At 46.4% G+C, this 26,347-nt stretch overlaps 1 protein-coding gene and 1 non-coding gene across 2 annotated transcripts in view; both read right to left on the reverse strand.

Moving 5' to 3' along the window:
- Window positions 1-26,347, reverse strand: part of KCNB1 (potassium voltage-gated channel subfamily B member 1) — a 99,245-nt gene that overhangs the window by 21,330 nt on the left and 51,568 nt on the right. The gene's annotated exons all lie outside the window — the stretch shown is intronic.
- On the reverse strand, window positions 11,413-11,553 carry LOC126019589 (U4 spliceosomal RNA). The gene has a single exon (XR_007499228.1). It is a non-coding gene; the product is annotated as a U4 spliceosomal RNA (small nuclear RNA).

The following is a 26,347-nucleotide window of genomic DNA, read 5'->3' on the forward strand; positions in this document are numbered from 1 at the left end:
CCTGTCATTAACAATAGTTATTGCTTTTCTTTTTTTTTTATTTTATTTTAATGCAACTATTGTGATCTATACACAGTCCTTCATAGTTCAATTTCAGATATACAGTGAATCAGGGCGATTCCCACCATCAGTGTCAATCTCCCTCCACCAGTGAACCCAGATTGCATCCATACCACCACCCTTTGCTCCCTGGCCTGCCAGTATAACAGGCCCATTTAAGTTTATATTGTTAAAGTTTAGGTCTCTTGATTCTATTGTCATTGACTTTGGCTTGGATATTTAGTTCTGACCTTATTTTTTTCCCCACCAATGCACCTGAGACCACTTGGTCCCTGACCCCCAGCCTTTCTTTAGTTATTGCTTTTCTTTAACACTTTACTTTCTGGATTTTCAGTAGCTGCTCATTTTTCCATTATAAAAGAGAAATCCGGGGATGGAGAAGTGGCGCAATGATAGGGTGTTTGCCTTGCACGTGGCTGACCTAGGATGGACCTTGATCCAATCCCCAGAGTCCCATATAATTCCCCAAGTCAGGCGAGATTTCTGAGTGCATAGCCAGGAATAATCCCTGAGCATCATCGAGTGTGGCCTAAAAACCACTTGCTTGCTGTGTGTGAGTCGGATTTTATCTCCAGTATCCCATATGGCCCCTTGAGCTCACTAGAAGTGAACCCTGTAGAAAGCCAGGTATAAACCCAGAACATAGCAGGGCTTGGCTGTATATGTATACAGAATGGAAGACAGAGAGCTGTCTTTGACCCTCTAGAAGAAATCTAGCCAAGAGTAAAACCAATGCAGAGGGACTCTGTGTCAAGAGACAAGAGCAAGTCCAGATGGTACCATTTGAGCACCTAGATACAGTCATTCCTAAAGCCAATATCTCTGGAAGTCTTATTTGCTGTTTTCTGGCTCCAGCAAATTCCTTTCTTGATTCCCTCTCCCTCTTGAAGATTAAGACATTGCTTTCTCACTTATTTCTGGACTCCTGAAGACAGGTGTCTTTTCACCTTTTCCCAGGGTGAATTCAATGCCTTCTTAATGAGTTATTGCATATATTGTGAAGGTCTCTTTAAGGTGATGATACAATATTTCTTCACATAATCATCACCAATGCATAATTGTTGCACCTGCTCTTAATACTAGTTCAATAAAAATAAGTGACACAAAATTAATGTAGGGGCCAGAGAGATAGGACAGCAGTAGGGTGTTTGCCTTGCATGTGGCTGACCTGGGAGGGACCCGGTTTGATTCCCCATATCCCTTATGGTCCCCCAGTCTGCCAGGGGTGATTTCTGAGTGCAGAGCCAGGAGTAACCCCTGAGTGTCACCAGGTGTGGCCTAAAAACCAATCAATCATTAATTATATAAGTAAAATTAAAAATATAAAATTGATGTAGTGCAATGTCAGTCCTGTCTTCCCATATTTCAATGGCTTCTTACTATGTTCAAAGCAAGAACTGATGTTTTTATTTTGGAGGTAATAGGGCTCCCAAATGGTACTTAGGTGGCTTAAGTCTTTCTCAGTAATTCTTGGTCCAGTTGACCAAGACTGGGCTGTTGGTGCTCAGGTTATGCTCAGTGTGGTGCTGGGGATCTAGCCTTATATGTATCCTAACTCTATCCTATCTAATTGGTCTAGTTCCAAACTCTTTTTTTGTTTTTTGGTGGTTTTTGGGTCACACCCGGCAAGTGCTCAGGGGTTATTCCTGGCTCCAGGCTCAGAAATTGCTCCTGGCAGGCACGGGTGACCATATGGGGCGCCGGGATTCGAACCAATGACCTCCTGCATGAAAGGCAAATGCCTTACCTCCATGCTATCTCTCCGGCCCTAGTTCCAAACTCTTATAAACAGAACTTCTAAAGCCCCACCTGATGTGGCTTCTCTGGTGGTCTCTGGTCTCTCACAACGTCACTGGCCATTTATCTGCCCCTTGATGTGTCAAAGATCTTTGAACTTGCTCTTTTGTCTGCCTAGAATGCCCTCCTCATCCCTGTACCATATCTCCAGATTGTTCTCTCTCTCTCTCAGACATACCTTAAGTAACCAGGGCTTATTTCTGGTTCTACACTCAGGAATTACTCCTGGAGATGCACAGGGGACCACACAGGATGCTAGAGATGCATGTTAGCTGCATGCCAGGCAAATGCCTTACCTGCTCTATCCTTTCTCCAGATCTCTCAAAGCTGACTCCTTATTCCTCACCTTTTCTTCTTAAAGAGCTGTCCCTGACAACCTGACTCAAACTGTCTCCCCAATCCCTCGCTCTGGCCTAGCCAGCTTTCACTCATGTGTGACTTGCTACACTTGCAGTCACTGTCAACCTGTCCTATGGTAGTGTGTTTTTGTTGTTATTTTTTGCTTCTTCTCTGACTCACATTAGTACTACCGGGGCACAGACTATCTTGTAAGTCAAGATCCCCATAGCCTGACGGTCACACAGCTTGGAATGGGGCTGGTACTCGATGAATACTGTGCATGAGATGAGTAAAAGGCTGACTGGGTGAGTTCAGAAGCCCAGTTGGAACACTAGGAGGCAGCATGTTTACCTTGTACTCACGTACTCTGTGCTGAGTACTCTCTGGAGAAATTCAGGCTCAAATTAGCATCTGAATGTCTAATAATGATGGAATAAAAACAACTAATAAAGATTGAGTACTCATGAGCTCAGGCATGGTGCCAGTTGCTTTACATGGTCAATCTCATCTACTCCTTTTGCCAGCCCCAAGAGCTATTCACATCATGTTTTGTTTTGTTTTGTTTTGTGGCCATAATCGGTGGTGCTCAGGGGTTACTCCTGACTCTACTCAGAAATTATTCCTGGAAGGATCAGGGAACAATATGGGATGCTGAAGATTGAACCCGGGTTGACTGAATGCAAGGCAAACACTCTACCTGCTGTGCTATCATTCCAGCCTCCTGCATCATGTTTTGTGGTTGTTTTGTTTTTCTTTGGATCACACCTGGAAGTGCTTAGGGGTTACTCCTGGTTCTGAACTCAAGAACTACTCCTGGTGGTGCTCAAGGGATCATATAGGATGCTGGGGAATGAAACTGATTAGTTGCATGCAAGGAAAGCACCCTACCCACTGTACTATAATTCCGGCCCTTTCAGCATGTTTTGAGGTGTCTTTGCATTGAAGTCTCATAATAGGCTTGGAAATGGGAAAATCAAGACACAAGCTTGGTGAAAAAGGGGTTTTGGCCTTGGGCCTTGAAGGCTTAAGGTGGATTCCAGAGAGGGAGGTGACAGGGTTTTAGGCCAGGTAATAGGGTACACAGACTGGTGATGGGAGCAGCTATTACACAGAGGCTGGCAAAGATAGGCATTAGCACCACCACATATCCCCAGTAACTAAGTCCTCTTATCCCCTCTATTTTTTCAGACCGTCTTAGAGGCTGGTGCTAACTAAATCACATACTCAGAATGCCACAGTGGAATCAGGTTTGAACACTGGCATGTGTGACTGTGCAGGGTGACTGGCAGGGCTGGACAGGGAGCGGAATTCCAGGAGGGAGAAGACTGAGGCAAGCTGAGAAGCTGAGGCAAGACCATGGACCAGCCACACTATAATATCTTATAAAATCTTGTAGACTCAGGGGGCTTGAGCATAGTGGTAAGGTATTTGCCTTGCACACTGCTCATCTGGACAAACCTGGGTTTGATTCCTGGCATCCATATGGTCCCCCGAGCATGCCAGGAGCGATTTCTGAGAACAGAGCCAGGAGTAACCCAGGAGTGTTGCCGAGTGTGGCCCCCCAAACAAAACAGAAATAAAAACAAAAAATCTTGTAGATGTAGGCTTGTTGTGGGGGTGTATTTCTGGCCCTTTTAATACTTTGTTTTGGGCCCAGAAGTGCGCTGGAGATGTGGTGGCACCAGGGATCGAACCCAGGGTTTCTTCATGCAGAGATTCATTGCAATTCTCTGAGCCATCTCTCTGCCCCACCCCCACCACGTTGGACCCATTTTTCTGCATTAACCCTTTTCCTCTCTCTTCTAAGGAATGAAAATGAGCTAGTGCATATCCCTGGGCAGTATTGATGAGTTCCAATCTTACTCCATAGGGGTTACTCATCCTTTGACAATAAGTGCTTGTTTTAGCAGTAAACGCAATGGCATTGGTCAATGAAAGTAGTTGAACAGTGCAAGCATGGCTCAAACTGACCAATGAACAATCATCCTGGGACTTTTTCTGGATTCACTGGGAAAGAGATGCTTTCATTCAACAGGAACTGCTGAGTTGACAGGATGGAAGGGGCAGAGAACCATCCAGACCTCTGGAGCAACTCCATCCAAGAAAATTACATGACAGAGACACACTTTGGTCCACTAGAGAGTAGATCCAACAAAAAGGACCGATGCCAAGGGACAAGATGCCAAGGAACAAAACACATTTCTTTTTACTTTGTTTTTAGACCATACTAGATGGTGCTCAGGGCTTACTCCTGGCTCTGCTCAGCGATCACTTAAGGATCACTCAAACAGGCTTAGGGTGTTATATGGGATGCCAGGGATCGAACTAGGTTGGCCGTGCGTGCAAGACAAATTACCTTCCTGGCTGTACTATGTAACTCTGGCCCCTAAATTTACTTTTTTTTTGTTTTGTTTTGTTTTTGTTTTGTTTTTGGTTTTTGGGCCACACCCGGCGATGCTCAGGGGTTACTCCTGGCTCTCTGCTCAGAAATAGCTCCTGGCAGGCACGGGGGACCATATGGGACACCGGGATTCAAACCAACCACCTTTGGTCCTGGATTGGCTGCTTGCAAGGCAAACGCCACTGTGCTATCTCTCCGGGCCCAATTTACTTTATTTTTTATTACTCTTTCAAAACACCAATTTTAGTTTAATCACTATGAGATAGTTACAAAGTTGTTCATGATTGAGTTTCAATCATTCAATGTCCAATATTTTCCACCACAAATGTCCTCAGATTTTTCTCCTGCTCTCCCCTCTGCCTTCTCCCTGCCTGCCTCTATGGCCTCTCTCTCTCTCTCTCTCTCACCCCCCCCCCCCGGTTTTTTCCTAAAGGTAAATTTCTGATGTCACTATTTGAGCACCTGAATCCAGTCATTCTTGAAGTCAGTATCTTTGGATTTTTCCAATAGGAATCAATTGATGCCTTTTTTTTTTTTTTTTTTTTTTTGAGAAGGCCAATGTGGGGTCCTTTCACATCCAAACTGCTTCAGTCAACAGAATTCTCATCTCCATTTGACAGGAGAGATATTGAGACTTGGGGTGAGAAAATGACTTGCCCAGGATCACACAGCCCAAAAGGAACCAGGCCAAGCTAGGACACAGGTAGTGATTGGCAGGATGGTGCCTTACCAGATGCCAGTTCCCTTTCTGCATGGGCCCAGGAATGATAGAGTGGAGGACTGGAAGAGAAACCAGATGGGGCCCTGGAGTTCCAAGCTGTTAGTTAGATTCTGGATTCCATCTGGAATCTCCCAAGCTATGTTGAGATCTGGGGGGAGCAAGAAGCAGAGCTCAGGAGATGGCAGATAAAGGGACCATCTAGTGGGGTGCTGGCTTTACACAACCCCCCCCAGTACCCCATTCCCTCCACCCAAATACCATCTCCGGTTCCTGGCACAACCCAGGGCTTTCATGGAAGATTCTAGCACTTCTTAGAGACTGACAATAAGACCTTGTAAGGGTGTGGATTTCTGCCATTCTGTGACCTTTGAACTTCTCAAAGCCCCGTAACTAGAAAGCCTTACATGGGTAAGGGCTAAGCCTGTGAATTATGAGCAGGGTGGCCTCTGACCTGCTGGCTAGACACTGCTGGCATATGACTAATTCTCTCTCATGTGAAATGAGATGGTGCAGAAGAAGAAATCAAAGCAGGGAGAAGCAGCTCTTAGTGCCAAATTTGAAGCCTTCTTTAGATCTGGGCCCAAGCAAGTGAGTTAGAGATCTAAGTTGAAACCTCTCAGGAATAATCATATTGTCTCTCTGACCCTCAGTTTCTTCTTCTGTGACATGGGAGTTCAAACAGTTTCCACCATGCAGGTGTTTGTGGGCAGAGAATGAAGTCAGATGTGGAGCATGCAGACCCTAAGGCATGTTCTGGTGAGTGAAATGAGGGTACCCTCAACCCTGCTGGCTGCCAGCATTTCTGCCCCTTCTAAGACCAGATTTCCAGCTTCTGACAAATCTGAGGCTCTGACTCCTTTTGTCCCACATTCTGCCCAGGCCATGCTTTTAAGTCTTCCACAAAGCATGCAGAGTTGTTTATGAGGCTGGCTTGGCCTCCTCAGAGACCTGGGTCTGTGAGCCTGGGAATAAATCATGAGAAGTGCGGCTGGTGATACGTGAGAGGATTTACCAGCACCAGTCATGGTTCCTTCAGAAAAGCTGGGCCTGTGGCCCAGGGCACAGACACAGAGATTCAGGGTATGGGGTGGGCAATGGGAACCCCTGCCTGAGAGCCAGCTCTCCTCACTCTTCCTTCCTCTTCTGTTTCCAGACCTCACCTCACTTCTTTCCCCTCCCACCCAAAAATGGGGAGAAGGGGAGGCTCTCTTAAGCTCAAATGACCCAGGAGAACCTCCACAGAGCTGGCAATTATTTGTGCAGCATCTGAAGGACACAGAGGTCATAGCCCAAAGGAGCTGGAGCCTCGGATTTGTCAGAAACTAGAAATCTGGGCTTAGAGGGGGCAAGGATGTTGGCAGTTGGTGGGGGCAAGGGTACTTTCATTTCACTCACCAGGACTGAGGTCTGCAAGAAGGCCCATGAAGATCTGGGCTTGGGGTCACAGCAATGTGCAAAGGCCCTGAGGTCAAGAAGAGATGGCCTGGAAGAAAGTGCAGAGCAGGGCCCTTCGGGAGAGAAGGAGAAAAGGAAAAGAGTCTCCTGAGGGCTTTCCACAGGCAGTTAGTTTTTAGATTTCCAGGCTGGTTCTGGACTGCGATAGATGCTGAGATGGAGAGTGTTGAGAATAAAGGAGCAGGATTCCAGGCTAGTTCTGGAGGTGAGGCTAACTGACCTGCAGTGGTTGGCTGTGTATGTGAAGACAGGCAGACTCAAGGAGGGGCTGGACATGGTCTTGGAGTATAGGAGGGTAGTAGGAGCTTGAAATGAGATGGGGAGTAAGAGGAAACAGGAGAGGCAGACAGAGCACCTGTGGTTGGTGGGGATAGAGTGTGGGCACTGAGGACTATGAACCTTGGCTTGCACTGCCTGTAGGCACCAGGGAACTATGGGAAGCCTCTGAGAAGAAACAGAGCAGGAATTTAGTCTGTAAAGGAACATTCTTGGGGAAAGGTGGCCCATACCTCTCTCTCTCTGACACAGAGGTTCCCCAGACAGACCTGAGTTCAGGGAGATAAATTACCTTCCTGGGCCTAGGAATACAGGCAGTGGGAACTCCCCTTCCTTCTCCAGCTGCTGAGGTATGCATTTCAAAATGTATGTATTTTGGGCGGGCCAGAGAGATAGCATGCAGGTAGGGCATTTGCCTTGCATGCAGAAGAATGGTGGTTTGAATTTCGGCATCCCATATGGTCTCCCAAGCCTGCCAAGAGTGATTTCTGAGTGTAGAGCCAAGAGTAACCCCTGAGGGCTGCCGAGTGTGACCCAAAAACAAACAAAAATATTTTTTTTATTTTTGGTTTGGGGCCACACCTGCTCAGGGATTAGGGATATTTGGTACTGAGGACTGAACCTGGATTGGCTGCTTGCAAGACAAGAGCCTTACCTGCTATACAATTGCTCAGTACAGCAGTACTTTTAGGAACGTCTTTATTGAAGTAACAGAGAGATAGAGAGATAGCTCAAGGTTCAGCTAAAGCCTCGTCTATGGTCAACCCTCGTTCAATTTCCTGCACCAAAACATGCCTCTCTCCTCCCCAATTTTTGAACTAACCCAGAGGCCCTGAGCACTGCCAGGGGGTTCAGGCAGTACAGCATCACATCCTTGCATTAAACTGCTTAGTGGTTGGCTGAGGATTGCCGGGAGGAGACCCTCCAAAACCAAACATAAAAGACCATACAAAGCTTGAAACACTCTGTAACTTCCTGATACATGATCTTAAGGTTAGGACCATTGTCACAGCTCTATGTGTCTAGACATGAGCCAGCTCATAAGATTTCTGGAGAAACTGAGTGAAGATAAAAGAGCCGTTGTGTGCTGTCTGTCTGCAGGCTTGAAATGTATAAAGTGCCGAGCTCGGGGCCCAGTACATGGGAGGCATTCAATAATTAATGACAAAAATGCAGAAGAGAGTCGGGAACATGTGGGATGTGCCTGGGGTGGGGTGGAAGACACAGTTGGTGCCCCACCCTCCTGGGCCTTTGGCACTAATCTGGGCTAAATCACCGGATGTGCGAGGGTGATTATCCAGGGGCTGAGCATTGTGCCCGGCCAGTTTTAGCCTGACCTTGGCTGGGATGACTCACAGCAAGGTAGATGCCTCAATTCATTGTGTCCCCCCTGTAACCCTCCCGAGAATAACCTTCTCACTCCCAGGGACAGAGACTAGAGGGGGCAGAGAAGGATAGAGAGGCAGACCCGACTGTCCTCACTCTCCGTGACAATATGGAGACTGCCTCTATACCCAAGTCCTCCTGAGGAAGCAAAATTGCACAAAACAGTGCAGGGAAATAAAGAGGGATCTCTCCAAGCTGCCATCCATCCATCCATCCATCCATTCATCCATCCATCCATCCATCTACTTATTCATTCAGAACTCAGCTAGTTCTAAGACAGGCTGTCATTAGGAAACCAACAATTGGATGGGGAAAGCAGGGAGCTGCCTGCATTCCTGAGGTCCCTTCAAATACTCAGAAACTGGGTTAATGGGAGAGGGAGTGATTATGTGGGGGGATGATTAGTGGTAGTGGGAGAGAAGGATCCAATTGGATGGAGATCTGGGACAGGTGCATCTAGAAGAGGAAGTGCAGTCATCCTCATGGTCACATGTGTTGGCTTAATACTTGTTTTAAATGAGCATATACTGAGCACTGCACAAACAATATGTTGTTTCATACATTTTACAGATGAGAAGACAAAGCTACAGAGATATTCAGTACTTTGCCCATGGTCGCATGGTTAGCAAACATCACAGCTGGGATCTAAATACTAGGTCCTCTAGCCTTTCAATTTATCTGATTATTCCTTGCAGAAAATTCTGTACCAGACTGCAGAAAAAGGAAAGAATTCATAGCTGAGCACCTGCCAAGCATCCAGTCCTCCAACCTCTGTTCATCTATATCAGGGGTCTCTCTGGTCCCCACCACACACTTTAGTTATCCTCATTAAGCCACTCTACCTACCTCCTGTTTCACCAGTGGCCAAGATCTCAGGCTGGTTCAATCAATATGTGGCAACTGAACCAGAGTGATTGGCTGAGGGATGGGCAAATGACAAAATAATCAATGACTATGATTTCTGAAGCTTGGGCTGCTACTACTTAGGAAAGAGGGAAATGAACAGAAAAATTGGAAGCTTGGAGTTTAGCTTTGTCTCTGAGAGTGAAGCCCACCAGGGGAAGGCAGGGGTCAAAGGAGAGATGAGTTGTAGTGCCAGTCCAACTGATGATGGATAAGTCAGGGCCTGTGAGCCAACCTTATTGCTGGACTTTCCAGTTGCAAGAGTCAAAAAATCACTCCTCAGGACTGGAGAGATGGCATGGAGGTAGGGCATTTGCCTTGCATGCAGAAGGACATTGGTTTGAATCCCAGCATCCTATATAGTCCCCCGAGACTGCCAGGAGCGATTTCTGAGTGTAGGGCCAGGAGTAACCCCTGAGTGCTGCCGGGTGTAACCCAAAAACCAAAAAAAAAAAAAAAATCACTCCTCTTTTTTTTTTTTCTTCTAGTATGAGCCAATCAGAATTGGTTTTCTATCATTTAGATGCAGCTCACAACATGAAGCTCCCTACAAAGAGTGATGACTGCAGTTAGAGAAATAACTACATTGAGAACTATCCTAACAATGTGAATGAATGAGGGAAGTAGAAAGCCTGTCTTGAGTACAGGTGTGGGTGGGGTGGGGAGGAGGGAGATTTGGGACATTCGTGGTGGGAATGTTGCACTGGTGAAGGGGGGTGTTCTTTACATGACTGAAATCATACAACTACAATCATATTTGTAATCACGGTGTTTAAAGATTAAAAAAAAAACCCTTTTTCTCCTGCAGCAGCCACCTTTGCTTTCTCTACAGTATAATTTTATTTTATTTTGGTATTTCTTACCTTTTCTCCTAATTATTTATTTTCTTTCTTTTTCTAATCCTTTTATTTTTAATCTCCCCTAATTCTTATTGTAACATTGCAGTTTACCAAGTTGTTCATAATGTTTCAAGCATTACTTATTAAATATTCAAACACCAATCCCACCCCCAGTGTGACCTTCCCTTTACCAGCATACCCAGTCACCCACCCTCTATCATAGCCTGTCTTCACGTAGGCACAAATTTTATTCCATATTGCCTATTACAACACAAAGGCAACTGGATTTATCAAATCTTAGATCAGGGGTCTCAAACTCAATTTACCTAGGGGCCGCAGGAGGCAAAGTCGGGGTGATCCTTGAGTGCAAAGTCAGTAGTAAGCCTTGAACATTGGGGGGTATGACCCAAACAACTAAAACAAAATAAAACAAAAAAAGATTCCTCTAGGGCAGAGCCACAAAATGTTGTACGGAGGGCCGTTTGCGGCCCACGAGTTTGAGACCCCTGTCTTAGATCAATACAGACCAATTTGAAATGATTGTTCTATTCCTCAATGCTGTTACTAAAGTTACTACAGATTTATTGGCCTATGATTGGTGCTAGTTGAGCCTTCTGTGTTACTGTTTAGGACAGGCTCACTAAGCATGGTAGATTTCTATGTAAATTCCCCATTCAATTTCCTGTAATATTACTAGGCTGACAGTACAAGATATTAAGGCTGCAAGTGGCCATATGGTCTAAGATTTATAGACCTACATTATTATGAAGCTTGGGAGTTTGATAACTAAGCCAGGAACTGGCCCTTTCTGTCAGAGGTTGTGGGAGATGGCATTGGGATGCAGTAGTTGATGCAGAACAAGAATATCTCCCTCCTTTGTAAGAAGGCCACAGAGGTATCAGCTTAGATTGGGCTACCTGGCAGCCACTATTTTTTCCAGTGGAGTTCTAAGGTGAACCTAGCTAAAACCCTAAACAAAGGTGTTCCCTTTAAAACAGAAAAGATGGAAATGTAAAGCGAACCTAGCTAAAAGATATTCGTTGGGTCAACCTACCGTATTTTCTGGCATATAAAACGACCTTTGAAACAAAAAAAAAAAAGTCAACCAAAAATCGGGGGTCATCTTATATGCCGAGTATATCCCGAAAAATGTTTCAATATGCCGCTAAGCGAAAATTGTCAGAATATTGCCACAAAACGAATTTTTCTTTTCTTTTCTTTTCTTTTTTTTTCAGTCTCCATAGAGACTGTCAAAAATTGCCAATGCCGACTATATTTCAAGTCGTCATGGTGGGGTATTGGGAGAAGTTTTCAATTAGCAATAATCACGCCTCGGATAAACCTCATTGGCTATGATACTGCCTCTGTGCAAAGCTAAAACGAATTTTTCAGCTCCATCCTGCATCAATCACTGCCAGGCTGCTCCGACCGCCTCTCTAACTCAGCCAATCCAAGCAGGCTTTTTATGCATGCAAATTATACAGTGTTCTGTACCCGAATCTACACTGTAGAAAGCCTGCTCAGATTGGGCAGAGTCAGAAAAGACGTCTATTACAGTATAACCTTTGAACCTTTGCTTGTTGTGATTGGCTCACTGTGGAAGATGCAGTTGCAGCACAGGAACATTCTGTCTGATACAGCGAATATAGGCCTAAACCTATGTTTTAACTGTAAAATTAGGGGGTCGTCTTATATGCCGGAAAATACGGTACTTTTTGCCTCATGGCCTCTCTGCCCTGTGCTCTCTCTGCCCTCAAGCCAGAACTGCTCTCTCTTTATTATCCAGAACCAAATCCACCAGGATGAGGGGAAGTCCTGTAATACAGGTGGGCTTTTACATACCAAAAGAAAAGGTTTAGGGCAAAAGGAAGTTGGGGGAACACCTTTGTTTAGTATTTTAGCTAAATATCTTACTCTTTTCATGGGGTTATTTTGTTGTTGCTTGTTTTTGGGTCACTCAGAAGTTACTCCTGGCTATAACACTCATGGATCACTCCTGGCTATAACACAGATCACTCATAGATCACTTCTGGTAGACTTGGGTGATGATTGGGAACAAACCCAGGTTGACTGTGTGCAAGGCAAACACTACCAGCTTGTAGCACTGCTCTAGCTGACTACGGTATTATTATTTAAGCACCTTGAATATAACCATTTCAGCCAGCACTAGTACAATGTCTACTTTAACACTTGCATTTTCACTGCCAGTGCTCATCCTTCATTCACCATGAACTCAGGCCGCTAGTTCCCTCTATCCTGTGACCCTCATCCCAATTTATATAGCCATGGTACTGTGACTTCCATTGTCACAAGGAGACAGATGGAGGTTTGCAGTGAGGGAATCTGCCTCCAGCCACAAGCAAAGCTACTCAGATTCTTGTCTATCCCGCATGAAGATGCCTGAACTGAAGGCTTACATGACTTGTGAGCATGCTGGCTCCATTCCAGTCAGGACGCTCAGACCTGGTTCACATCTCTAAGTGGCCAGCTGGGGGGCTATGGGGCAGCCTAAGGATTTACCTGCACAGGCTCCTCAAGAAAGAAGCCTTTATATTGCTCACAAGGCCAGGCTCATTCTCTGTGGTCTCAGGACCTCTGAGAGAAAAGCTGGAGTCTTGCAGATTTTGCCTCTTATCACTACTGCTATGGCAATGGGCCTTTGAGCTTTTCTCCCAGAAGTGGGTGAATTCCATGTGTGTGTGTGTGTGTGTGTGTGTGTGTGTGTGTGTGTGTGTGTGTGTGTGTGTGTGTGTGGTGTGTGTGTGTGTGTGTATATGTGTGTGTATGAGAGAGAGAGAGAGAGAGAGCATTTTACTTGATTTCTGTCTCTATTACAGTGCCTAGCATGAAGCCAGGCACATAGTGAGCATTAGGGATCAAACTTAGGGCCTCAATTATGTAAGGTACATGCTCTTTCATTTGAAAATAAATGGATCTTTGGGGAGAAGAATTAGGGTTCCTTTCATTATTCCATTTATTCACCCAACTTTTTGGCCATCCATTTCATTCCATACACAATCTCCTAGTCTCATATCCAACCATCCGCCATCTACCTGCCATTCACTTACTTATTCACTATCACTATATCAGCCACTGTCCAGCTCTTTCCCTCCCTTCTACTCATCCTCCTTCTCTCATATTCCTTAGTCCTCTTGTTTATGTCACTGTTTCCATCTCAATCAATTTTTCATCCCTTCGACATGTCAAGTCTTATAGCAACAATGGAACTTGGTCAGGGCAGCTCAGGGCAGACCCCCTTGATCCATCATTCAGAATTGCTTCTTATCAGTATTCTGTCCCTTGGCCCCATCCTGTTCAGACCTTCAAAGTGCTTTTCAGCCTGGTTTCTCTTGCTAGTGTTCAAACCATCCCTGAATTCCTATCTGAAGGGACAGATGATTAGCTCAGCCCCTTCTCAGGCTTTTTCCTAATCTGCTCTCCAAACAGGCTGTAGCATTACCCCAGAGCACAGACCTGGGTAAGGCCATGATGCAGTGCTCTGAGAAGTTGTGCAGAAGGCCGGACAGTGCCTCAGGAAACCTTCTGAGAACTTGCACAATGGGGGACCTTGAAGAAGATTGGACCCTTCCTTCCAGGGTCATCCCTCCCCTTTTACCCTGTCTGGGCTAGGGGCTGGCACAGAGCATAAAGAGGGTAATCACCAGGCCAGTAGGTGCAACTCTGACAGAACCATTGGACTAGCATCTCCTGGTCAGGGGCTCTGTCTCATCCCTTGGCCTTGACAGTCTAACCCAGCCTCCAGAGTTTGGCTACCTTTCCTGCCTCCAACATCTCCCAGGTTCCAAGTGAATTTGTAAGATGGAAAATAGATGTAAAAAAACTATGATTCCAGGCCCGGAGAAATAGCACAGCGGCATTTGCCTTGCAAGCAGCCAATCCAGGACCAAAGGTGGTTGATTCGAATCCCGGTGTCCCATGTGGTCCCCTGTGCCGGCTAGGAGCTATTTCTGAGCAGACAGCCTGAGCACCACCAGGTGTGGCCCAAAAACAAACAAACAAAAAAAACCAACAAAACAAAACAAAATACCTTTGATTCCCTCAGCCACTGTTAAAGCTCTACTGAATTCCTCCAGGACTTCTTATCTTCCTTGACAACAAGTCCCAATCCTGTTCCTCTTAAGAAAACACTTCCTTCCGGCTTCCTGATCTATGCTCCCCCTCACAGGTAGTCAGGGGTTGAAAACTCAGTTGTCTACACTGGTGAGGCAGAGATGCCAAGCACTGAAGCCAGCCTGAGGTCAAACTCTGGGAGAGGTTACAGGTGCTTGGGTACCTCTCAGCAGCTCCTGGAGGGGAGCAGAGAAGGCCCAGGCTGGACTAGATTTTCCAACTCCTCTAACACCCCCAAGTCTCATAAATTGTTTTTGTGACAGGCTGGAGCTGCTTCTTTCCTCTTCACAACCTGGTCTGGTAACCAATTCCCTCCCCCTCACTTTTTTCCCAGTGAGCTCTGCTCCCAAGAGCTTGCTGCTTTGAATACGAATGACATCATAAAGCAGAGCTGCAGGAACTGAGATTTAAAGACTCAATTCACCCCATTGCTGTCAAATTACAAATGAAGCCGAGATGAAGCTCAATGAGGTTAAGGAACTTAACTAAGGTCACATAGCTGAAGGACAAGTTGGGTTTGAATCTGTCTCTCTGTGTCTCCAAGACTGAGATCTAGTCCAGTGGAAATGGAGGAAATGGGAGAGTGAGTGTTTCAGGGAACCCCAGTTGTGGTGGTGGTGGTGGTGGTGGGGTTGTTGGTGGACTGGGAGGGCAGCTGGACAGGGAGGCAAATCAGTCTTGATTCACCAAGTCTTGTCCAGCCTTCAGTATTGAGTGTCCCCTAGACCCCCTCTACTGATTCTGTACAAAGACAACCAGCATAGCTGAGTGCCAGCTGAATGCCAAGGGGCATGGAAACCACATGGAAACCACAGCAGTTTATTAGCATCTCTTTCTTTTCTTTTTTTTTTTTTTTTTTTTGGACTATACCTGGTGCTGGTCAAGGCTTACTCCTGGCTCTGCACTCATTCCTGGTGAGACTCTAGGAAGGCTCTCATACCATATAGGATACGGGGATTGAATCTGGGTCTGCTGCATGCAAGGCAAATGCACTACCCGCTGTGTCATTGCTCTGGTCTCTTAGCATCTCATTTTATGGAGAAAAAACGGCCTCTGGGGTCTCATGGTGAGATCTCAGGGGTAGAGCTGGGTTGAGACTAGGGTGAGACAATGTAAAGGGGCAATCGTGAAGGAAGACCCCCACCCCAATTCAAGCATAAAATTATTATTTTTTTAATCCACGATGAACATCTACATTTTCAATGAAGACAGGATTGGCAAGAGTCCTCAGGGGATGGAGGGAATGGAGAAAGAATCCAGACAGCCTCTAAGGCTCACATGGAGCAACAGAGTGGGGTCAGGAGGAGCCAGGCCCCACTAAGGGGGCCCAACAATAGCCTCAAAGGTCAGTAGGGAGATCAGTCTCCACCCTCCAATCGCCAGACCCTGACCATAGCTAGTTTGATGACAACCTAAGGACGTGGTTTGTAAAGCAGAGATGACAGATCTTTAATCAGGTGAGTGGCTGGAGAATGCAGAGCTGAGTTCCTAATAGTCACCATGGTTTTACATTCACAGTCACAGTCGAGGGTAAAAAAATAGTTATTTCTACCCCTAAGACAGACCATGTCTGTGCTGTGGGTGACAGTGACAGATCCATGGGGGGATGTGGGACAGCAGAGATGAGGCAAACCCCAGCCCTGCCCTGCCCCTGAGCAGAAGGGTCACAACCCTCCACAGCATGGCCAGGAAGAGGTAATATAAACTCAGGCACATCTCTAGAGGGTTTGACTCCAAGAACCCCTAGTTAAGAGGAAGATTCATCTTTTACTCTTAAAATAATTCTTCCCTTTGTTTATTTGTTTGTTTTGAGCCACACCCGCACTCAGGGGTTACTCAGAAATTGCTCAAAAATCACTCTTGGCAGGTTTGGAGGACCATATGTGATGCCAGGATTGAACCTGGGTCTGTCCCAGGTCAGCATTACTGCTGTGCTCTCTCTCTGGTTTCTAATTCTTCCCTTTAAATCTGTGTGGGCCACACCCAGCCATGCTCCAGGATCACTCCAGGTGGTGCTCTGGGTCCACAGCCAGTACCGGGGATCAAACCCAAGTTGGTTGTGTACAAGGCAAGTTTTTTCCCTGTCTTATCTCTCCGGCCTTTTCCTTTACATTTGAAAAGAAAAATTCCAAAGCCTCAATTGCAGAAAAGGGATTTTTTTTGGCCACCCCCGCTTACAGTTAGGGGTTACTCCTGGCTATGCACTCAGAAATTGGTCCTAGCTTGGGGAACCATATGGGACCCTGGGGGATCAACCCGTGGTCTGTCCGTCCTAGGTTAGTGCGTGCAAGGCAGATGCCCTACTGCTTGCATCACTGCTCTAGCCTCAGAAAAGGGAAATCTTGAAAAGGGGAAAAATTTGAAATTTTGAAAAGGGAAAAGGAAAAAAAATTAATTTAATTTAATTTAATTAATTAATTTATTTATTTTGGTTTTTTGGGCCACACCTGGCAGTGCTCAGGGGTGACTCCTGGCTGTCTGCTCAGAAATAGCTCCTGGCAGGCACGGGGGACCATATGGGACACCGGGATTCGAACTAACCACCTTAGATCCTGGATCGGCTGCTTGCAAGGCAAACACCGCTGTGCTATCTCTCCATGTCTGAAAAGGAAAAATTTTGAAAAGGAAAATTCCAAAGCTTCAATTGCAGAGGTAAAGAGGTGGCCTTGGGAAGGGATGAGGCTAAGGGAGTAAACATATCCCTTGTCTTATCATTGCTTTCAGAAGCAAGGAACCTAAGAGAACTCTCTGCTTGGGTAAAGGCCAGCATAAGCTCAAAGCGGTGCATAGAAATGCTCATTCTGGGTCTAACAACCCGTGGGTGGGAGTTGTAGCCTGCGTCTGCCCATTTCTCACTGTGATCAGATGTGAGGCTCAGGACTATTGGCTGGTGGGTGCCCACATAGCCTGCTTAAGACACTGAAAATTTATGGCAAAACCAGGCAGAGGCGGCCCGCTGCCTCAGGAGTTTCCAGCCACACTCAGATCAGCGGTACTGGATCAGACTAAGAGACTTCATGTGGTATGACTACCTCCTTTCTTTGTAGGGACGATCACCAAGGCCCTGTACAAACTGCCAAGCCTTCCTCAGGCCTAGAACTTTCCAGAAACATAACCGCTGTCTGGGCAAAGTATGGGGAAGACCAGACCTGCTTGAGCTCTGAGCTGCAGCACCAGAGCTGTTTGTGGCAGCGGAAGGATGACGAGGCTGATGGCAATGCTGCTGGGGTCTGTGAACTGCCAACGCACCTGGAGTGTGGTTCTCGGCGCTGTCACTCTCACGAGCCGCTATGTATAGTGTCAGCACCTGACGCCTTCGATAATGTCGTGAGCAGGCTCTAAAGACGGCAGCGCACACAAGCTTAATATAAACGAGTTCCCTGGCCTGGCAATGCTTCTCCCTGCTAAAGTTAGGGGATTGAATGCTTAGTATGGGGGAATGACCAGAAAGGTATCTGGTCTGCCCATTGCACACACAGGCAGGACATCAAAAAATATTTGTTCCCTCAAAGGAAATAGTAACTAGGATACAAAGGCCACCCACAGAATGGGAGAAACTATTCACCCAGTACCCATCTGATAAGGGGCTATATTGAAAATATAGGTAGTGACAGAACTTAACAAGAAAAAAATCTCATCTCATCAAAAAATGGGGAGAAGAAATGAACAGACACTTTCTCAAAGAAGATATACAAATGGCCAAAAGGCACATGAAAAAATGCTCCACATCACTAATCATCAGGGAGATGCAAATCAAAACGACAATGAGGTACCATCTCACATCAAAGAGACTGGCATACATTACAAAGGACAAACACAATCAGTACTGGCGGGGGTGTGGAGAGAAAGGAACTCTCATTCACTGCTGGTGGGAATGCCGTCTAGTCCAGCCTTTATGGAAAACAATATGGAGATTCCTCAAAAAACTGGAAATTGAGCTCCCATATGATCCTGCTATACTACTCCTAGGAATATACCCTAGGAACACAAAAACACAATACAAAAAAGCCTTCTACACACCTATATTCATTGCAACACTATTTTACAATAGTCAGACTCTGGAAACAACCAAGATGCCCTTCAACAGATGAATGGCTAAAGAAACTGTGGTACGGGCCCGGAGAGATAGCACAGCGGTGTTTGCCTTGCAAGCAGCCGATCCAGGACCAAAGGTGGTTGGTTCGAATCCCGGTGTCCCATATGGTCCCCCGTGCCTGCTAGGAGCTATTTCTGAGCAGACAGCCAGGAGTAACCCCTGAGCACCGCCGGGTGTGGCCCAAAACCAAAAAAAAAAAAAAAAGAAAGAAAAAGAAAGAAAGAAACTGTGGTACATATACACAATGGAATATTATGCAGCCACAAGGAAAGATGAAGTCATACAATTTTTCTGTACATGAATGGACATGGAATCTGATTATGCTGAGTAAAATAAGTCAGAGAGAGAGAGGGATAGACACAGAACAGTTTCACTCACCTATGGGTTTTAAGAAAAACAAATGACATTATTGTAATAATGCCCAGAGACAACAGAGTGGAGAGATGGAAGGACTGGCTCTTGATGTGAAGCTCACCACATAGAGTGGTGAGTTTAGAGAGATGACTACACTATCATGACAATGTTAATGAGTGAGAGAAGTAAAATGCTTGTCTCAAATATAGGCAGGGGGTGGGGAAGGGGGCAGATGGAGGGCGTTGGTGGTGGGAAGGTTACACTGGTGAAGGGGGGTGTTATTTTTATGACTGAAACCCAGCTACATCATGTATGTAATCATGGTGTTTAAATAAAGAAAAAAATATTTGTTCCATCTCAAGGGGACTTGGGACTTGAATGGAGAAGCAGGATTTGGATAGAGGGTGGGGTGTGCACTTGCTGTTCTGAAAAAGCTCTCAGAGACTGGAACAATAGTACAGTGGGTAGAGCACTTGCCTTTCATGCAGCCAATTTGGGGTTGATCCTCAATATACTATATGGTTCCCCAAACATCACCAGGATTAATTCCTGAATGCAGAGCCAGGAGTTACCCCTGAACATTATCAGATGGGGCCTCAAAACTAAAACTAAAAAAAAAATTAAAAATAAAACCAAAACACAGGGCTGGAGAGATAGCATGGAGGTAAGGTGTTTGCCTTGCATGCAGAAGGACGGTGGTTCGAATCCCGGCATCCCATATGGTCCCCCGAGCCTGCCAGGAGCGATTTCTGAGCCTAGAGCCAGGAGTAACCCCTTAGCACTGCTGGGTGTGACCCAAAAAAACCACACACACACACACACATACACACACACACACAAAAGGGGAAATCAGTCCTTCTGAATTCACCTAAAAGCAGGTTCTCAACTGGGTGGGAGTTTAGCTCCCAGTGGTGACATCTGGGACTCACATGGGGTGTGGGGTAGTAGTGGGCTCTGCCACCAGGAGCTGGAGATAGAGGATGTGACACATGGCACAATGTACAGAGCAGCACAGAATGATACAAAGTCCAGAACCACCAAGCTTCTTGTCCTCAAAGGCCAGTAGTGCTGGGCAAAGACCTCCTGAAAAGCCTGGGAGGTTGCATAAAGGAAATATATTCATCCCAAATAGACCACACTCTACCCTTGAGAAGCCCATGTTCCAGTGCCAGGATGAGGCCCACCATTGCCTTATAAAACATGACAAAGCATCAGGCTGAATTTGCCACTTTGCCCCTTCTCATGTATAACCTTGAGGTGGCATCGCCTCCTTTGATCTTGATCATCTCTATTTTCAGAAACAAGGGGGGGCTAGTCAGAGAAAGTGCTTTCCACACTCAAAGCGTGGTTCCCACTTATCTAAAAGGAAACCTGGGAAGATCTGGCTCCTGGATGTGACATCACAGGGATGTATGAGAGCAAAGAGGAGAAAGGGAAGATGGAGGGCAGGCAGGGGCTGGGGGAGAAGACAGGCTTTGGGTCCCCATCTCCAGGGAACATACAAGAATGAGAAAAGCAGGGTGATCTCAGGAGGCTAGGTGGCCCAGAAAGTCACAGATACCAGAGCCAGCTGGTGACAACACCTCTGCGGGTTGGGCTGCAGACAACCAGGTGGGCTGGTTGTCTCTGAAGTTCTCTAGTATAATGAGGCCAAGTAGGCTTCTGATTGGGGTGTAGCAGGGAGGAGTTTCCTGTTTTAGCAATGGCACCATCATCCTCCTAAGTCCTCAGACCTCAAATCTGAGAGCATCAAATCTGAGAGCGTCACCCATGGCGACACTTTCCCACTAGATCCGGCCTGGCTCAGGCCACTGACCTAACCACCCCTACTGTCCACACTTCCTGGAGATGAATAATTTCAAAACACAGATTCCAGGGTATGGAGGGTGGTGGAAGGGAGGGAGGGAGGGAAGAAGGGAGGGAGAAAAGAAGGGAGGAAGAAAGGAAGGGAAGGAGAGAGACAGTACAGGGTTTGTAGACAGCCAACCTTGCAGACAACCTGATGGTAATTCTATCCCCAACACTATCTATGGTCCTCAAGCCCTGCCAGAAGTAACCTTTGAGCATAGAATCAGGAGTAAGTCCTGACACTGTGTTTGAACAAACAAACACAACCACAGATGCCATTATTGCCCTGTTGAAAGCCTCCCCTTGGCACACATTCTACACCAATCATTCTGCCTTTCTCACTGCTCTGCTGATGCAGGGTTCTGGGAGCTCATTTCTCCCCAGGCCCTGTGCACTATAGTGCCCTCAGACATGAACTATCTACCCCCTCCCCACTCTATAATCACTGTCTCAGCTTCCAGGATAGGTTTGTGCATGTGCAAAAGAGGAATCGTTTCTCAGGCCTCACCTCATAATCTTTCCTAAAACAAAGACTATCTACTACTATAAAATAATATATTATCTCCCACTGTGACATCAATGTGTTTGGTGATGACCCAGGGTCCACAGCTAAGGGAGAACATAGATCCTCAGGGAACACTCTACCAATGGAATATTATGCGGCTGTGAAAAAGAACCAAAAGTTCTTTTGGTTCTCTCTCTCTCTCTCTCTCCCTCCCTCTCTCTCTCTCTCTCTCTCTCTCTCTCTCTCTCTCTCTCTCTCTCTCTCTCTCTGTCCCTCCCTAACTCCCCCCATCTTCTTCCCCTGCAGCCCTGGAATCTATGTTTTGAATTTTTGTTGGTGGACTAAAGTTATAGTAGAGTGGGTAGGCCTGTAAGTGACTGACCCAGGTTCCATCTCTGACATTCCCTATTGTCTCCCAAGCCTGCCAGGAGTAATTTTTGTCCACAGAACCAGGAGCAATACATACATGCCAGGCCTGGATCTAGATTCACACAGACAGGGAGAAATTATTTCTGGAAGTGAGAAAAAGAAATAGGTAGCAGCAGCTCCCTCTAGGGAAGAGGACAGGAGACCGGCCAGGGAAAGGACTTTCCATCAGCTCTCCTTTGGAACATGTTGACATTGGTATTGGAAAAACATATTACCTATTCCCCAAACTGACATCCAGTATTTTTAGAATGTTGACCTTATCTTCAAAATGAGTAACATACACAAACAAACACAGCACTGAAGATCAAAATAGAACCACATCCCCTCAGCACCTCATACCCGAAGACTGGCTTTCTCATAGAGAACCCCAGATTATCATTTCATTAATAAAGAGATGCAACAAATCCTGTGGTTACGTGGCAAACCTCACACTTAAATGAGGGTGAAATTCCAGGAAGTTGAGCCCAAAAGCATGAATCTTTTCAAGCTAATGTTTTTCATATATCAGAATATTAGGAAAGTCTTAAATTAAAAAAATGTTTGGCTGGAGAAATAATTCAGTGGGTAGGAAGATGCTTGACTTGCACAGAGCTAACCTAGGTTTGATGCCCAGTATTTCATATGGTCCTCCAAGCCTTGGTAGTCACCCCTGTGTAGAGTCAGGAGTAAGTCTAGAGCATGGCTGCTGGGTGTGGCCCTTCCCAATTTCCCAGTTTAATGTTCCAGGAGTCTCAAAAAATAGAAATATCCCAGGATTCTCTTGGTTTGAGGGGAACCCAGCAAGTTCTCCCCAGAGAGAGCATTACCGCCCACAAATCTGGCCCACATTTAACCACTCCCTGGGGTCCACAGAGCCACAGGGACAGGGAGGGGAGGGATGCCAGGCCTTCCTAGGAAACTATGTCTTGGTGAATGTGAGCAGGTGGGAAGATGTCGCCAGGTGCAGGCCTGGTGATTTGAGTGTGGCAGGGTGGTATAGATCCCTAGCATCCTCTGACCCTGACATTGAACCATGGTCCTGACTGATGGCGAATTAGTAGGAGGGTCCTTGAACCTCCTGAGTACCCACTGGACACACACACACACACACACACACACACACACACACACACACACACACCATACACAAATGGCAGCAGTGAGGGGGGTAATGTGCAGCGTGGAAGGTTAATGCCAACTGGTTTTGATTTTTATTGTTATTGTTTTGCTTTCTGGAGGGAGTGATTGGGCTACACTCAGCAATGCTTAGGGCTTACTCCAGGCTCAGTGCTCAGGGACCACTCCTGGAAGGTGGTTGGGGATCCTGTGAGGTGCCAGAGACTGAGCCAGAGTTGACCACCTGCAAGGCATGCTATTTACCCACTGTACACTCTTTTCAACCCTAGCAGTTGTTTACTCAGTTGCCAATTCCGGAAGCAGCATTTTACTATGTTGAGAGTGAAGACCCACATGGTTTTGTTAGAGAGCAGAGCTCCAGCTGCCAGCCTGTCCTCTCAAGAGAGAGGGATGCTGACCACTCAAATATGGGCCAAGGTCAAAGCTTGCCATAGCCCATGGGCCCAAAGGGCTTTGAGCGAGTGCTTCAGAAATCTTTACCCATGGTGGTAGACAGGGGCCAAGCATACTTCCTCTTTGCCTGCAGATCTTGGGTCCAATGTCCCCATCTCAATTCTTCACCCCTCATCCCCCGGAGGCTGCAGGGCTGGTTTCCCAGTTTCCACATTGAGACTCAGAGCAGGACAGGACTGGTCCAAGGTCAATGATCCTCCTGCTCTTATCCTGGCATCATTCCTCACCTTCATTCAGAGTTAATTCTGTTAGACCTTAAGCCAGATCAATGTCCTTTAACTCAAAACACCTCTGTATCCTCCCAATAAGCAGAGCAAAAGTGACCTCCAGGCTGCTCCAGACCATTCTAATCTCTCTCTTCACCTTCACATCTCCATCATTCTTTCATCCCCATGCCCCAGACATATGAGCCTTCACTGCTTCTAGAATATTCTCAGGCCTCTGTGCCTTTGCACTTGCTGTTCCCTTCGCCCCCTGCACCCCACTAGTTCCTCCCCTTCTTCACTTCTTTTAGGTCTTGCTCAACGACACAGCCACAGAATGTTTTTCCTCTGACCACTTCATGTTCCTGTCTCGTCCCCTAGTCATCTCATCTCCTTACTCCTAACATATTGCAACTATGAATAGACATTAGAGATTTAATCATATCTTTTTGTTCATTTAGTATTTTAAAACACTAAATACTTCTTGATTGCCACATTCATAAGCAGGCTTGGTTAATTTTTTTTAATTATGTGAGGCTGGATGTAGAGATAGTTCCAAGGGTTGAGCTCATGTTTGCATGTGGGAAGACTGGGTTTTGAGGCCTAGCACTGCGTGGCAATTCTGAGCACTTCTGGGAGTGACTAATGAGCACCGAGCCAGGATTAAACCAAGAATGGTTGAGTGTGACCTCAAAACTAAAAAACGTTGCTGTGTGGGGCCACACAGCTTGAGGGGCTGGCAGATGGTTGTAGAGATTGAACCTGTTTCTAACCATGTTGCTGGCCCCCATCCTTGTTTTCACTTGTTTACTCTCAGTGCCTAACCAGAGGCTGGATGCAACAGACACTGAATAATGATAGGCTGTAAGAACAAGGGAATAAATCCCAACCTATGCTCAGGGCACCAGCCTTTGCAATATTCAGGGTCTTTCTTCCTAGGAAATGTAAAACCTGTATCTTTAATGGCCCAAGCCCCAATTCCTGCCTCCAGAAGGAAGCCAGTGAATCTTTGTAGCTAGAGGATACTTCACTCTCCCAGGGCAAAGGGACAAACAGCCCAAGAACTTCTGCGAATGCAGTGGAGAAGGTGCAGAGTAAGGAAGCAGAGATGAAATGGGTTGCTTTTGCCAATAGCGAGTGAGATCTTACACCAAGTTGGCTTTCCTTGGGCCCGGCTTCTGTTTCCAAAAGCCATTATGATGCAAAAACTAGTCATTTATAATAATGATACTTATTAGCTAGAGCTGTGGACTGAAGAGCTAGTGTGAGTGACAACCTCCTGCCATAATCCTCACAGCCTCCAATGGCATTTCTGCCAGAAACGAAAACTGAGACACAGAGCAAGCAGTGACGTCTTTGCCTGATAATCCCATGATTATCAAACGAAGTGGAGACATCATTGTTAAGACCCCGCCTTCTTAACCCAAATCCAAGAAGTGATCCACTGTGATTTAGTGGCCAAGTTCAGACCTTGCAAGCAGGAGGCTCTGGGTTTGAGATACAGCTCTGCAAACACACACAACTACAGGAAGTGATTTTTTTTTTGTTTGCTTTTGTTTTGCAGTCACATCTGGTGACACTCAAGGTTTGCTTCTGGCACTATACTCAGGAATCAATCCTGGCAGTGCTCAGGGGACAACTATATGGGATGCTAAGGACCAAACCTGGATTAGCCAGGTTTGTGTAAGGCAAAAGTCCTACCTGCTGACTGTCTCTCTGACCCCTGGAAGTAGTTCTTAAAAGATGCTTCAAATGACTGCTAAGGCAGTCATTGCAGACAGACACCAACTATCCTATGGGCCTGTGCCTGACATAAATAAAGATTCTGTCAGTCAAGGCAGTGTTTCTCAGCCCTCTCCTGACTGCAACCTCCTCCCAATCTTGTTTTCTTGCTCTGCATCCCTCTCCCATCTTACTGGTTGACCCTTAGTCATGTGCAGAACTCCACAGCACCATGTCTACCCGTGACTCTCCTGGATTATTCTGGGGGTGTAAATGGAAGCCCTGATGGAGAAACACTGATAAAAAGGATCAAGGTGAGGGGGCCAGAGAGATAGCATGAAGTAGGGCGTTTGCCTTGCATGCAGGAAGACAGTGGTTTGAATCCCGGCATCCCATATGGTCCCCCAAGCCTGCCAGGAGCGATTTCTGAGGGTAGAGCCAGGAGAAACCCCTGAGCGCTGCCAGGTATGACCCAAAAACAAAAATATAAACAAACAAACAATAATTATCAAAGTGACCGCATGCTGCTGCTTCCAGACAGCTCTGGCATTTCCCCTAGTGTTGGAGAATAGCTGGGGATGTCACACCTGAAATGTAGCCTGTGAATCTATGGCATGATGGTGGTGGTGGTGTGCTCGTAGGTTCCCTCCCCATTCTCTGAGTCTCTCAATGCCCTAGACTGAATTTGCAAGTCCACAGACCCATTGAGACAGGATAGGGATGCTGGCCTGTGATTATAGCACAGACAGGGAAGCTAGTAAACCCAACTTTGACTAACATGAATGGGAAAGAACATCTGGCTCTGGGAGAATCCCTTGCCTACTGAGTTTGGGGGCCTCCAGAGTCCAGAGGTCCCTTCTTATCTGGGTTACTATCAGCATTTCTCAAGCCATATGGGGTGGGAGGCAACAAACTTAGGCCCTTGCCTATGCTATGCACATGCCCTGCCCTCTGGGCTCTCCCTTGGACCTACCCTTGTGGTCTAACTGACCTCTGAGCCCATTTTCCTCCAATGCTTCCTGACTCACTTGTGAGCCTTCGGTCAGTTAGAAAAAAAATTTTTTTCACCTCACTTTATATTTCACTGTGAGGAAGTAAGACCTGAACCTCAAGCTGCAGCATTCCATAGAGATGGAGGGAGTGACAGTGTTGGTCCATCTCAGGACTGAGACCTCCAGAAACCTCCTGTCTCTTAGCAGGTCATTCTGGGGCCCAGCCATGCTACTGAGGATCTGTGGCTGATACTGAAGAGTCCCCATTGGGATGCCCCTACAGACCCAAACTAACCAGCTCTGGCACCACCACACCCTGCA

The sequence above is a fragment of the Suncus etruscus genome, chromosome 9 (genome assembly GCF_024139225.1).
Source record: "Suncus etruscus isolate mSunEtr1 chromosome 9, mSunEtr1.pri.cur, whole genome shotgun sequence".
Classification (NCBI taxonomy): Eukaryota; Metazoa; Chordata; class Mammalia; order Eulipotyphla; family Soricidae; genus Suncus; species Suncus etruscus.